This window comes from Asparagus officinalis, chromosome 10 (genome assembly GCF_001876935.1).
Source record: "Asparagus officinalis chromosome 10, Aspof.V1, whole genome shotgun sequence".
NCBI lineage: Eukaryota > Viridiplantae > Streptophyta > Magnoliopsida > Asparagales > Asparagaceae > Asparagus > Asparagus officinalis.
In genome coordinates, this window is record NC_033803.1 from 16,817,430 (window position 1) to 16,830,482 (window position 13,053).

The window sequence follows — 13,053 nt, forward strand, 5'->3', positions numbered from 1 at the left end:
CGACAACCCATACTTAGTGGCACGGACGGCTGCACACAATCCACTAGCCTTCAACTCTACACTCCATTGGCTGAGGACGTAGCTAGTCATACCGGCCCACCATTTATTATCTGAGGAGTGGAGCCGGCCATAGCACCCGTGACCAGTGATGGGCAACTCTCGCCCTAATCTCGCAAGACGGTTCCTTATAGTGTTAGCAACCGTGAATAATTCACCTCAAGGCAGCTCATCTAGTCCCAGTACACTAGGATGCAACCTAGTGATGTGGTTCCTGTTACTTGAGTCCATAATCTTCTGATTGGTGATATACCCACAATGGACAAGGGTGTGTTCCTCTGTCAAATTGTCACGCCCCGCTTCCCAAAATACCGGGGAAACGGAACGTGAACAAGCCCGCGACGTATTAGGTTGAGTAGAAATAAATAAATAAACTCTTTCTACTCAATCTAATACGCTAAGCGTCAAAAATATAATATACGAAGTCATAAGTCCCCGATCATATATAGCAAGAATATAATGACAACCCAGAATAAGAAATAGACATATCATCAATGGTAAATCATCCCAGATATAAAAATATGGGTCAAACAAGCCCTTATTACAAAACGGTCCAACTAAAATATAAAATACATAGTCCAACAGAAATAAAAGGAAGGTACTACTAAAACAACTAAATCCAACACCATACTAAAGTAAGATTCTGTAGAAAAGATCTAGCGCTCATCAACTACTACAGAAAGAAAAAGTCTAAGCTTCAGATTATTCTTCTGATCCATCTGGAAGACCTCACTGCTGCAAATCCTCCGGCTCCTGTACTATCCCGAACTAAGGCTGTTCATCTCCTAAATCTGACGTACACCGGAGAAAAACAGGTGTACATCAGCGTGTGTGTGACACACGGCAAGATCCCACAGAGAGAAATAGGAACGATCGAACGACCAAAGCAAAAACAGTGGTTATAATAATAATATGCAAATGAATTACTAATAATCTAAATGCAATCTATCACTGTAATAAAATCATCAGAAGAATCTAAGAAAACCATCCAAGTGTCAAGATCACACAGCTAGCCAACAGGGTAAACATCCAAGTATCCAAATCACACAACTAGATGGAATTAATACTTAAATACCTATAACTTGAGACGTAGTACGTCGAGCGAAATAATCCAAACAAGGAAACCCTCATGTATATACCTTATGTCTCAAATTGTAGATAATTAATTATTAATCATGATCTATGTATGATCAGAAATACAACTAGTCTACATCTCATAAAACCAACAAAGTCCACCAAAAACACGCAAGCATATTATTCTTGTTTTACATGTTATTTGAATTGGGGAAGAATATTTTCATATATATAATCGGGTCCTCGTAAATTCGTCCGGGGGCCGCCCTCAAGTCAAGTTTGGCTCTCCGGCCCAAGTATATATAAAACTCACAATATCAAGAAAGCGCGTATGCTTGTTTATATAAATGTTATATTCTTCGTCCAATTCCCCTTTATATCCTCATGTTTGTCATATTAATTAAGTAACTGTACATGAAATATCGTGCACTAACCATAGAGTAACCATGGAACAACTTTTGTAAAACTATGAAAATAACCGTGACTCGTAAGACGTCCGATCAAGAGTGCATCGTCTAGTCAATGCTATAATAGTAATAATAAAGGAAACCTCATACCGGGATATCGATATCAAGGGTACAGCCATGCCTTGAAAGCACGCTTATAAACCATACTTTTAACAGGAGTCGTCTTCATGTACAGTCTCTCCTATTGGATAACAACTATGTGATAAAACAACAAGTTCCATACAATCATTCATCAACAAATCCCACGCATGTAATAACATATCACAGTTTAATCTATGCATGAAATTCATAACAGATCTAAAATTCTAATAAATGACCAATAAAATGGAATTCCACACGCACGACAAATATAAGAATAGATAATTCAAAAATTCATTTTCCAAAATAAACTCCTTTTAAATAATTCTAAAAATATTTTTTTAAATATTCTTTTTAATATTCTCCCTTTCAAAATAATTTCTTTTCTCATTATAATTAATCTAAAATAAATTCTTTTTCAAAATAAATTCTTTTAAATTGATATAATTATCTAAAAAGATTTCACTACCGAATTAAATTCTAAATCATTATAATCTCCCTAAAAATGAATCAATTTCCGAAATAAACTCTTTAATTTATTTATTACAATAATATTTCAAAATAGTCTTTACAAAAAATTTCTTTCTTTCAGAATGTCTCGTAATTAATTATAATATAATCGTCAAAATATCCTTTCATCACATACGGCTCAGAATACATATCATACCCCCTCTTTACGAATATAACCACTCAGTAATTATCTCATTATTACTACCAATATTACTCATCAACCAAACCACATAATAACAGTCTAATCTATGCAATTAATAAATACGCGGGATCTTGCACATAATTAATTCAAATAAAAGTCTTTTCCAAAATAATTTTCTTTAAAATTATTTCTCATCAAAATTATTCTAAAATAATCTTTTTAAATAATAAATATTAACTCAAATAATCCTTTCACAAAATAAATTCTTTTTAAAATTATTTATTATAATAATAACTAAAAAATCCATTATTCCAGGATAAATTCTTTTCTCATAGAAAATAGTTTCTTTTTCAAAATAAATTTCTTTAAATTATTATAATTGTCTTAAAAAACTCTTTTACCGAATTAAATTCTTTTCCTTACTTTATATTAAGTATTATTCATCAACAATTCACGCAGACAATATTACAATATAATTACACAACAGAAACTAAACGAAATCTAATCTATGTATATACTCAAATTACGACAAATCTAATATTGTACTAAAAAATCAAAATGGGATTAGGGATCTTGCTAACGATATGTGAAAATACCGCACTAGTGGTGTCTAAAACTCATTACTGCACTTATGTATAGACTCTAAACAACATATAACATGTTACTAATTAATGTTGTAAGAGTTAATCACCATATAAATACTAACAGTTAGTATATAATCAAAAGAATACAGTGAGTAGCAAGTCACAGTGGGACTTGCCTTGGTTTCATGAGCGTCGGACGGTGAGAGCGAGGAGCGGGGGCTGTCGGGTATTGCTCGGCGCGACGTGGGGCTGGAGTCCAGCGACGGCTTCGAAGGGTCGAGGAGGGAAGAAAGGCAAGGTAGGAGCTATGGTGGATAGAGGCGCACAGAAGTGGCGGCAGTCTGCAGATCGGCGGCGGGGACAAAGGGCTTAGGCTCAGGCGTCGGAAGGAGGAGACGGAACGTAGGACATGGAGCTGCGAGCAGGAGGGGGAGGGCATGCTAAGACGGTTTTATGGTGCGGCATCTGGGTAGTAAAGGATTGTCGACGGACGAGGCTGGATGGTCGAGTTGGGGAAGGAGGTGGTGGAGGTTCGTGGATGGAGCTAAAGAAGGAAAAAAGAGAAAGAAGAAAAGAAAAAGAGATCGAGAAGGGAAGAGAGAGGATGAGGGCGCTGGAAAGAGGCGGGGACAGAGCGCGGGCGGGTGGTCTTGGAGGAGGACGCAGCTGGGAGTGCAAGCGTGCGGTCAGAGGGCGGAGCGCAAGGGAAGGACGACGAGTTTAGAGGTGGCTGAGGTCGGGAGAGCGAACTCCGGGCGGGGCTTGCCTGGGCGGTGTATAAACGGGCGGGTTTGGGGGCGGCAGCAAGGGGGAAGCATGGGATTGGCTCAAATCTCAGGTGAGAGGAGGAAGATGATATGTGAGAGGAGAGTTGGGGATTGTTTTGAGGAGAGAGAGAAAACGTGTAGAGAGAGAGAATGAAGGGATCTGTGCTTATTTGGAAGGGGATAAGAGAGAAAATTAAGGAGAGAGAAAAATGCACGTGATTGAGAAGAGAAATGGTATAAAATAAACATGATTAAGGGGGTGATTGGAAGTGATTAAGGCTGATTGGGAAAAAGAATTTGGAAGGAATTCAAATTAGAGGAAATTAAGAGGGAGAAGATTATGGGCATATATTTGCAAGATATTCAGAATAATAATATTAATAATTAATTAACAACTAAATATTCATATATTTGTATATGTACTAATGTACTAAGCTCAAATTTACATAAAAAATTATTAATAGTATCAATAGTTAAAATAATTATTTAAAATATTCATTGTAACTATAAATTAATATTTCATAGAATTAATAATTTCAGGACTATATATTTTATTTATTTATTTATTTATTTTTTAAAAACTCATAAAATTCCAAAATTGGGAAAAATATTAATAAGATAAAATTTAACATTTTAAATACTAGAAAAATTATTTAAATACGTATCAAAAATTACGGTTGTTACATCCTATCCCCCTTAAAACAAATTCGGTCCTCGGAATTAAAAGAACCCAGGGACAGAGATATGGAACGAGAGTGAGTATTCACAAATCAACGAGACAAGAAATAATAAGAAGCCCCAGAGTCAAAGAGTGATAAGGTAATAACGGAAGAAACAAGAACCTTATCTAGTGTAGAAGGTAAAATACATCTAAGCTAGCACTCATAAACAAATCCTATTATAATATCATCAAGCAATACTAATAAGGAAAATTATATGCAAACAAAGTAAAAAGAACAACTCTTACCAGTTATGACTTGGTCATTCGCCTCAGCTCCTACGGTCGTCATCATGAATGTCTGTCGTGATGGTTGTTGCCCTCGCGCCTGCTGAAAAACCTGCCTCTGCGGGGGAAGAGGCCCTGCTCGGGGGTAGGATCCTTGCTGAGCTGGTGCTGCTGGGGAAGGTCGAGGTGGAGCTGGAAGAACTGCCCGAACTGGAGGAGGTGGCAAACGGACCTGTTGCTTCTGCGGACAATTCGGACTGAGATGGTCGGGGGACCCACAGGTGTAGCACAAACGAAGGCGCTGGCTGTGTATGCCCGAGATAGAGCCACAATAAACACATCACCGGGGACTGGCTATGAGACCGCACTCCAGGACGCTGGTAAGGATGAGCCTGATGAAATGGCTGACGCTAAAAATACTGCTGCCTCTGCGGGTTCTGCTGCTGCCTCTGAGGAGGAAGCTCGACATTCCTATTTGGAACTACTGGTGCCCTACTCCGAATCACATGAGAGTCTTCAGGTTCCTTATGCACGCTTTCAATCTCGCTAGCTGCATCTAGCACCGCATCATGGGTCGCCAAAGCTCTACCCGCCAAAGTCATCCTAATGTACTTGTCCAGACCCTTCTGGAACTGATGCCTCCTAATCGTAGGGTCTGCAACCAAGTGGGGAGCATATCGGCTCAAAGAAGAAAACTCGGCCTCGTACTCATCTACTGTTCTCCCTCCTTGCTTGAGCTCAATAAATCTTCGTAGGAGTTCATCCCGAGCTGACTTAGGAAAATATTTCCAGTTGAAGCGCTCGGTGAACGTCTCCCACAGGATGGGCCTCTCCAAATGTGTCTTCTCAGCTACCCACCAGATCCGGGCGGTGTCGGTGAGCTGAATATCCATGAGGTCCACCCATTCAGCATGGGGGATGTGGGTCACCGTGAGAATAGTCTCAGTGACCTTGAGAAACTCCTCTGCTGCTAAAGGTCCCTCGGCACCAGAAAAGGAAGGAGGCCGCATATATCGAAACTCTCTAACTCCAGACTCTACACGAGTGAGAGGCTGGTGCTGAGGCTCTCTGTGTAGCTGTCCAGCCAGGTGCTGCTAATTGTTGACCAATCCCTGAATCACACTCATCATGATTTATATATAGAAATTTTGATATTGTTTTGAAAATTTTTATCACTGTTTTATCTATGAATAGAAGGGATGACTATTAAGTTGTCTAAAAATTTAACATATCAAACTAGTTTGATTCATATTCTAGAAGACTCCAAATTATGTGAAAATTTTACCATATACATTTGATGACGTTCTCAATAAGCTATACGGTGGCGATTATGATCTGCTGCTAAAGGTCCCTCGGCACCAGAAAAGGAAGGAGGCCGCATATATCGAAACTCTCTAACTCCATGCTCCGCGCGAGGAGGAGGCTGGGGTTGAGGCTCCCGCTGTAGCTGCCCAGCCAGGAACTGCTAATTCACAACTAATCCATGAATCATCGCTAGAAGTTGGTTCGGGTCCACTTCCGACGGCGGGTCACTGCTACCGGACAAGTTACCATTGCCACGAGTCGTCACCATGGTTCTAAAGAAGGCGAGAATCAAGAGGAAAATTAAGGTCAAGATCAAAGTCAAAATCGGGTAAGTAAGTAACTAAAACAAAGTTTATAAAAATAATAGTATAAGGGCTTAAACCTAGTCTTACGGATGAAATATGATATGTGTCTAAGTTATCTGTCATATTCTTACTAATGAGGACTTGGGACCGGGACCTGCATGGGCCACCACTAAAACCTGTCACGCCCCGCTTCTCAAAATACCGGGGAAACGGAACGTGAACAAGCCCGCGACGTATTAGGTTGAGTAGAAATAAATAAATAAACTTTTTCTACTCAATCTAATACGCTAAGCGTCAAAAATATAATATACGAAGTCATAAGTCCCCGATCACACATAGCAAGAATATAATGACAACCCAGAATAAGAAATAGACATATCATCAATGATAAATCATCCCAGATATAAAAATATGGGTTAAACACGCCCTTATTACAAAACGGTCCAACTAAAATATAAAATACATAGTCCAACAGAAATAAAAGGAAGGTACTGCTAAAACAACTAAATCCAACACCATACTAAAGTAAGATTCTGTAGAAAAGATCTAGCGCTCATCAACTACTACAGAAAGAAAAAGTCTAAGCTTCAAATTAATCTTCTGATCCATCTGGAAGACCTCACTACTGCAAATCCTCTGGCTCCTGTACTATCCCAAACTGAGGCTGTTCATCTCCTAAATCTGACGTACACCAGAGAAAAATAGGTGTACGTCAGCGTGTGTGTGACACACGGTAAGATCCCACAGAGAGAAATAGGAACGATCGAACGACCAAAGCAAAAACAGTGGTAATAATAATAAAAATATGCAAATGAATTACTAATAATCTAAATGCAATCTATCACTGTAATAAAATCATCAGAAGAATCTAAGAAAACCATCCAAGTGTTAAGATCACACAGCTAGCCAACAGGGTAAACATCCAAGTATCCAAATCACACAACTAGATGGAATTAATACTTAAATACCTATAACTTGAGACGTAGTACGTCGAGCGAAATAATCCAAACAAAGAAACCCTCATGTATATACATTATGTCTCAAATTGTAGATAATTAATTATTAATCCCGATCTATGTATGATCAGAAATACAACTAGTCTACATCTCATAAAACCAACAAAGTCCACCAAAAACACGCAAGCATATTATTCTTGTTTTACATGTTATTTGAATTGGGGAAGAATATTTTCATATATATAATCGAGTCCCCGTAAAGTCGTCCGGGGGCCGCCCTTAAGTCAAGTTTGGCTCTCCGGCCCAAGTATATATAAAACTCACAATATCAAGAAAGCGCATATGCCCGTTTATATAAATGTTATATTCTTCGTCCAATTCCCCTTTATATCCCCATGTTTGTCATATTAATTAAGTAACTGTACATGAAATATCGTGCACTAACCACAGAGTAACTGTGGAATGACTTCTGTAAAACTATGAAAATAACCGTGACTCGTAACACGTCCGATCAAGAGTGCATTGTCTAGTCAATGCTATAATAGTAATAATCAAGGAAACCTCATACCGGGATATCGATATCAAGGGTACAGCCATGCCTTGAAAGCACGCTTATAAATCATACTTTTAACAGGAGTCGTCTTCATGTACAGTCTCTCCTATTGGATAACAACTAGGTGATAAAACAACAAGTTCCATACAATCATTCATCAACAAATCCTACGCATGTAATAACATATCACAGTTTAATCTATGCATGAAATTCATAACAGATCTAAAATTCTAATAAATGACCAATAAAATGGAATTCCACACGCACGACAAATATAAGAATAGATAATTCAAAAATTCATTTTCCAAAATAAACTCCTTTTAAATAATTCTAAAAATATTTTTTTAAATATTCTTTTTAATATTCTCCCTTTCAAAATAATTTCTTTTCTCATTATAATTAATCTAAAATAAATTCTTTTTCAAAATAAATTCTTTTAAATTGATATAATTATCTAAAAAGATTTCGATACCAAATTAAATTCTTTTAAAACATTATAATCTCCCTAAAAATGAATCAATTTCCGAAATAAACTCTTTAATTTATTTATTACAATAACATTTCAAAATAGTCTTTACAAAAAATTTCTTTCTTTCAAAATGTCTCATAATTAATTATAATATAATCATCAAAATATCCTTTCATCACATACGGCTCAGAATACATATCATACCCCCTCTTTACGAATATAACCACTCAGTAATTATCTCATTATTACTACTAATATTACTCATCAACCAAACCACATAATAACAGTCTAATCTATGCAATTAATAAATACAGATATAAATAATGAAATGATAAATCAACCGAAGCGGGATCTTGCAGCATAATTAATCAAATACAAAGTCTTGTTCCAAAATAAATGTTTCTTTAAGATTATCTCATCATACATTTTCTAAATAATCTTTTTAAATAATAAATATTAACTCAAAATATCCTTTTCACAAAATAAATTCTTTAAAATTATTATTATAATTAATAACTTAAAATGTATTATTGCCAGGATAAATTTTTTCTCAATAGAAAATAATTTCTTTTTCAAAATAAATTTCTTAATTACTTATTAATTGTCTTAAAAAAATCTTTTACCCGATAAATTCTTTTCTTCTTTATATATAGTATTATTCATCAACAATTCCACCACGACAATATGTACAATATAAATTACAACAACAGAAACTAAACGAAATCTTAATCTATTGTATATACTCAAATTAGGAACAATTCTAATATTGTACTGAGAACAAATCAAAAACGGGATAGGGATCTTGCTAAACGATATGTGAAAATGACCGGCACTAGCTGGTGTCTAAAACTTATTTTACTACACTTATGTATAGACTCTAAACAACATATAACATGTTACTAATTAATGTTGTAAAGTTAATCACATTATAAATACTACAGTAGTATATAATCAAAAGAATACATGAGTAGCAGTCAGAGGTGGGACTTGCCTTAGTTCTCGTGAGATGGACGGTGAGCGCGAGGAGCGCGTGGCTGTCGGGTAGTGTCGGCAGCCGACGTGGGGCTGGAGTCCGGACGCGGCTTCGAACGGGGTCGAGGAGGAAAAGGAGGTAGAGCGGCGGTGGATAGAGGTGCACAGAAGGGGCGTGCGTTCTGTAGATCCGCGGGTGGCGGCAAGGGCTTAGGCTCAGCGCTCGGAGGACAGGAGACGGGGTCAGGCTGGAGCCTCGAGCGAGGGAGAGGGGCTGCTTGACGTTATTGGTGCGCGGATCTGGGTGGGTTTGTCGACGGACGAGGGCTGGTCGGAGTTGGAGAGGGTTGTGTGAGAGTTCGCGTGGTGGAGCCGAGAGGGGAAAGAGAGTGACGAGGCGCTGGAGAAGAGGCGGGACAGGCACGTGCGGTGGTCTTGGAGGCGAGCGGCTGGGGTGTAAGCGGCAGTCAGGGGCGGCAGCTCACAAGGGGAAGGCGGACGAGCTTGAGGGGCTGCGGTCGAAGGCGACTCCGCGGGGCTTTGCTGGGCGTGATGGCGGTTTAGGGGCGGCAGCAAGGGGGAAGCAGGGGATTGGCTCAAATCTCAGGTGAGAGGAGGAAGATGATATGTGAGAGGAGAGTTAGGGATTCTTTTGAGGGGAGAGAGAAAACGTGTAGAGAGAGAGAATGAAGGGATATGTGCTTATTTGGAAGGGGATAAGAGAGAAAATTAAGGAGAGAGAAAAATGTACGTGATTGAGAAGAGAAATGGTATAAAATAAACATGATTAAGGGGGTGATTGGGAAGTGATTAAGGCTATTGGGAAAAAGAATTTGGAAGGAATTCAAATTAGAGGAAATTAAGAGGGAGAAGATTATGGGCATATATTTGCAAGATATTCAGAATAATAATATTAATAATTAATTAACAACTAAATATTCATATATTTGTATATGTACTAATGTACTAAGCTCAAATTTACATAAAAAATTATTAATAGTATCAATAGTTAAAATAATTATTTAAAATATTCATTGTAACTATAAATTAATATTTCACAGAATTAATAATTTCAGGACTATATATTTTATTTATTTATTTATTTTTTTTAAAACTCATAAAATTCCAAAATTGGGAAAAATATTAATAAGATAAAATTTAACATTTTAAATACTAGAAAAATTATTTAAATATGTATCGAAAATTACTGTTGTTACACAAATGCCACGACATCTCCCGTGTCACAGCCTACTTCCGCAATTCAGTCAGCAAATGATGGCGAGGAATTAGGGGAAGATATAGGAGGCCTCCATCATCTTTATGCAGCCATTGCTCAGCTTCAAGAGATACAGCGGCCGGGTCTTCAACGGAGTCGCCGAACAAATAATCTGGTTTCCTCAAAGGATGGGTAGAGCTAGAATCTTTAACAAGTGGTGCATCAGTGATCAATTATCATAGGATATGGCGATCTCCCTTCCACACCAGCTGAGGAAGTTCTTCAGGCCCATCCAGAGAAAATTAGGGAACAGTCGGGATGAGCATTGGGTCATCAATAGAGGCATAAGCCTCACTGCGGTGACCGTCCACCGCATGAGGGGAGAACACCTCTGGAAGGAATTCAACTGAAAACAAGTAACGCATATTTATTAAACGCGGTTACAAGAATATTCTAAGGCAATACAAGGTATTGAACTCATCCCACGAATCTGTGAGATAGAGTCATTGCCCTGTAATTGGCGAGATGATTTCAATTGTATTACACACATTGAGGACGACGTACATTGTCACACGGATAAAGCAATGATATACCACATCCTACGAAACACAATGCAGCATGAAATCACCCCTTATTGCCTTAAGACATGTTTTGACCAAGCAAAACACATCTTTTAGGCGTCGACCCTCATAAAGGAGGATGTCAGCTCTTTTCAAATGCCTCACATAGGAAAGCAAACAAGGATACAACATGCAGTATAATAATCTTGAATTCATGAGTAAAAGCGGTAAAAACTTACCCTCATATGATGAAGGCTCTCTCTCAGGTGGTTGAGTAGTTGATCGACCCCTCAGAATGGCAATCTCTTCAGCGACATAACTAATTTGCAATGAAGGACAGCAGTTCAATTATATTGAGAATCGAGACACGTAAATTAGGAATTAAAAGGTAAATTGTGAAATTTAGCTTAAATTCTATAAAAATAGAATTTTTTGATTAAAAATCCAATTAAGCCCATGGACATCAAGACCAAAACCACAAGTTTGATCAATACACAATATGGAGATAACAGCCTCGAGTGTCTCGGTTCATAACTAATTACCTAGGGGAAAGCTTCGGGTTACGTCCAACATTAAAGTCAATCAACCAAAGGTAAGCAATAAGTTCAAGACCAAATCAAAAGAAGATATGAACCAAGGGACTTAATAATGAGCTCGGTGGTCATCCAAAACATATATACAATAAAAAGGGAGAGTTTGATTTACACTCTAAATCAAACTAAATTTTGATCTTTGTCAACACCAAATCAAAGTCTTATTCAAGTCAAAGAAGTCATAACCAGAGGTGCGGCTCTTAACTAAAGCTCAGGTAATAATTTGAGTCTCAACCAAGGGTATACAAAACCAAACATCCCAAGGGGGAAAGTCAAATTGCACATATGTTACAAGTCACGGAGAAATCAAACAATCAAGCGAAAGGTTCAGTTATGCCTAAATCGAAGGACTGAAGCTTCAGGTTTTCCCCTTGGGTCCAAGCATTAAAAAAAATCATCAACATACCAGTTCTTAGACAAAATTAAAATAAGAACTCAACTTTAATTCTTGCTCACATCCCAAAACCACATTTGAACAACAAGCAAGGGAAGAGTATCGGCCATGTCCACATGAAAAATTAACGAGCTCAATTCCCAAATCAAGTTCAAACAACCAAAGCTTTGGCCATGCCCAAAACAAGAAGTAATCACCATCCTCAAGAACTCAACATCAGTTCTTGTTCACAAGCGAGAATTGCAACAACCGACCAAGAAATTCAACCATTCCAAAAACCAAAAATCAAAGAGAAAAGGTGAGGGAGAGTGGGGTATGAGATCAAGATTCTTACCTAAAATCAAAGAAGTGGTTGAGGATATAGTTTGGGGAATTACCAAATACAGAAGATAGAGATCAATTCCTGTTAGATTCAAACACACCAAGACATCAATTTTCCCAAAATTCGAGGGTTAGGGTTCCCAATTTCCTCAAGAACCGAAGTCTAGAGACTTAAATCAATCAAAGTTGAAGTAAGGGGAACGAATCTTACCTGGATTCAGAGAGAGGAGAGATAGAAACAATGGTGTCTCTGGCTCTCCATAGAAGGAACCTCCACCGAGTCTCCAATGCTCCTCGACAATGGCAGATGCTTCCTCACACGATCACGCTCATCCGGTTCCGGATCCTCACTGAGAAGCGTGAGAAAGCCCTAGCTCGCCTCGCCGCCGTCCAAAAAACCCTAAGGAGGAAGAAGAAGTTGAAGAGGTGAAGGTTAATGAGAAGAGGGAAGGACGAAGGAGAGAGGAGTCCTTGAAGGGGAGGAGTTTTAGTTGGAGAAGGAGAGAGGAGTTCTTGAAGAAGAGGGAGTTCCGAACTTGAATAAGGAGGAAAAAATCAGAGTTGAAGATTTAGGCTCTGTTTGACAAAACTAGCTGAAAGTTATAGCTGAAAGCTGTCAAGCTATCTGAAAGCTGTGAAATTGTAGCTGAAAGCTGATAGCTGTGTAGCTAGCTGATTGACTAGAGCTGTTTGGCAAAAGAAGTTGTACAACTAGCTTAAATTTGTTAAGCTAGTTGATTGACTTGGCACTGTTTGGCAACAAAAAAAAGTGTCTTATCTAAGA

At 38.1% G+C, this 13,053-nt stretch overlaps 1 long non-coding RNA gene across 3 annotated transcripts; it reads right to left on the reverse strand.

The window, feature by feature from the left end:
* Positions 421 to 12,822, reverse strand: LOC109825138. Of its 3 annotated transcripts, none has more exons than XR_002242904.1 (4): positions 12,481 to 12,822; positions 12,283 to 12,351; positions 11,201 to 11,280; positions 421 to 848 (listed from the first exon to the last, which is right to left on the reverse strand). It is a non-coding gene; the product is annotated as an uncharacterized LOC109825138 (long non-coding RNA). The 3 variants fall into 3 exon arrangements; XR_002242906.1 differs by lacking the exon at positions 421 to 848 and adding an exon at positions 6,639 to 6,916; XR_002242905.1 differs by lacking the exon at positions 421 to 848 and adding an exon at positions 10,317 to 10,807.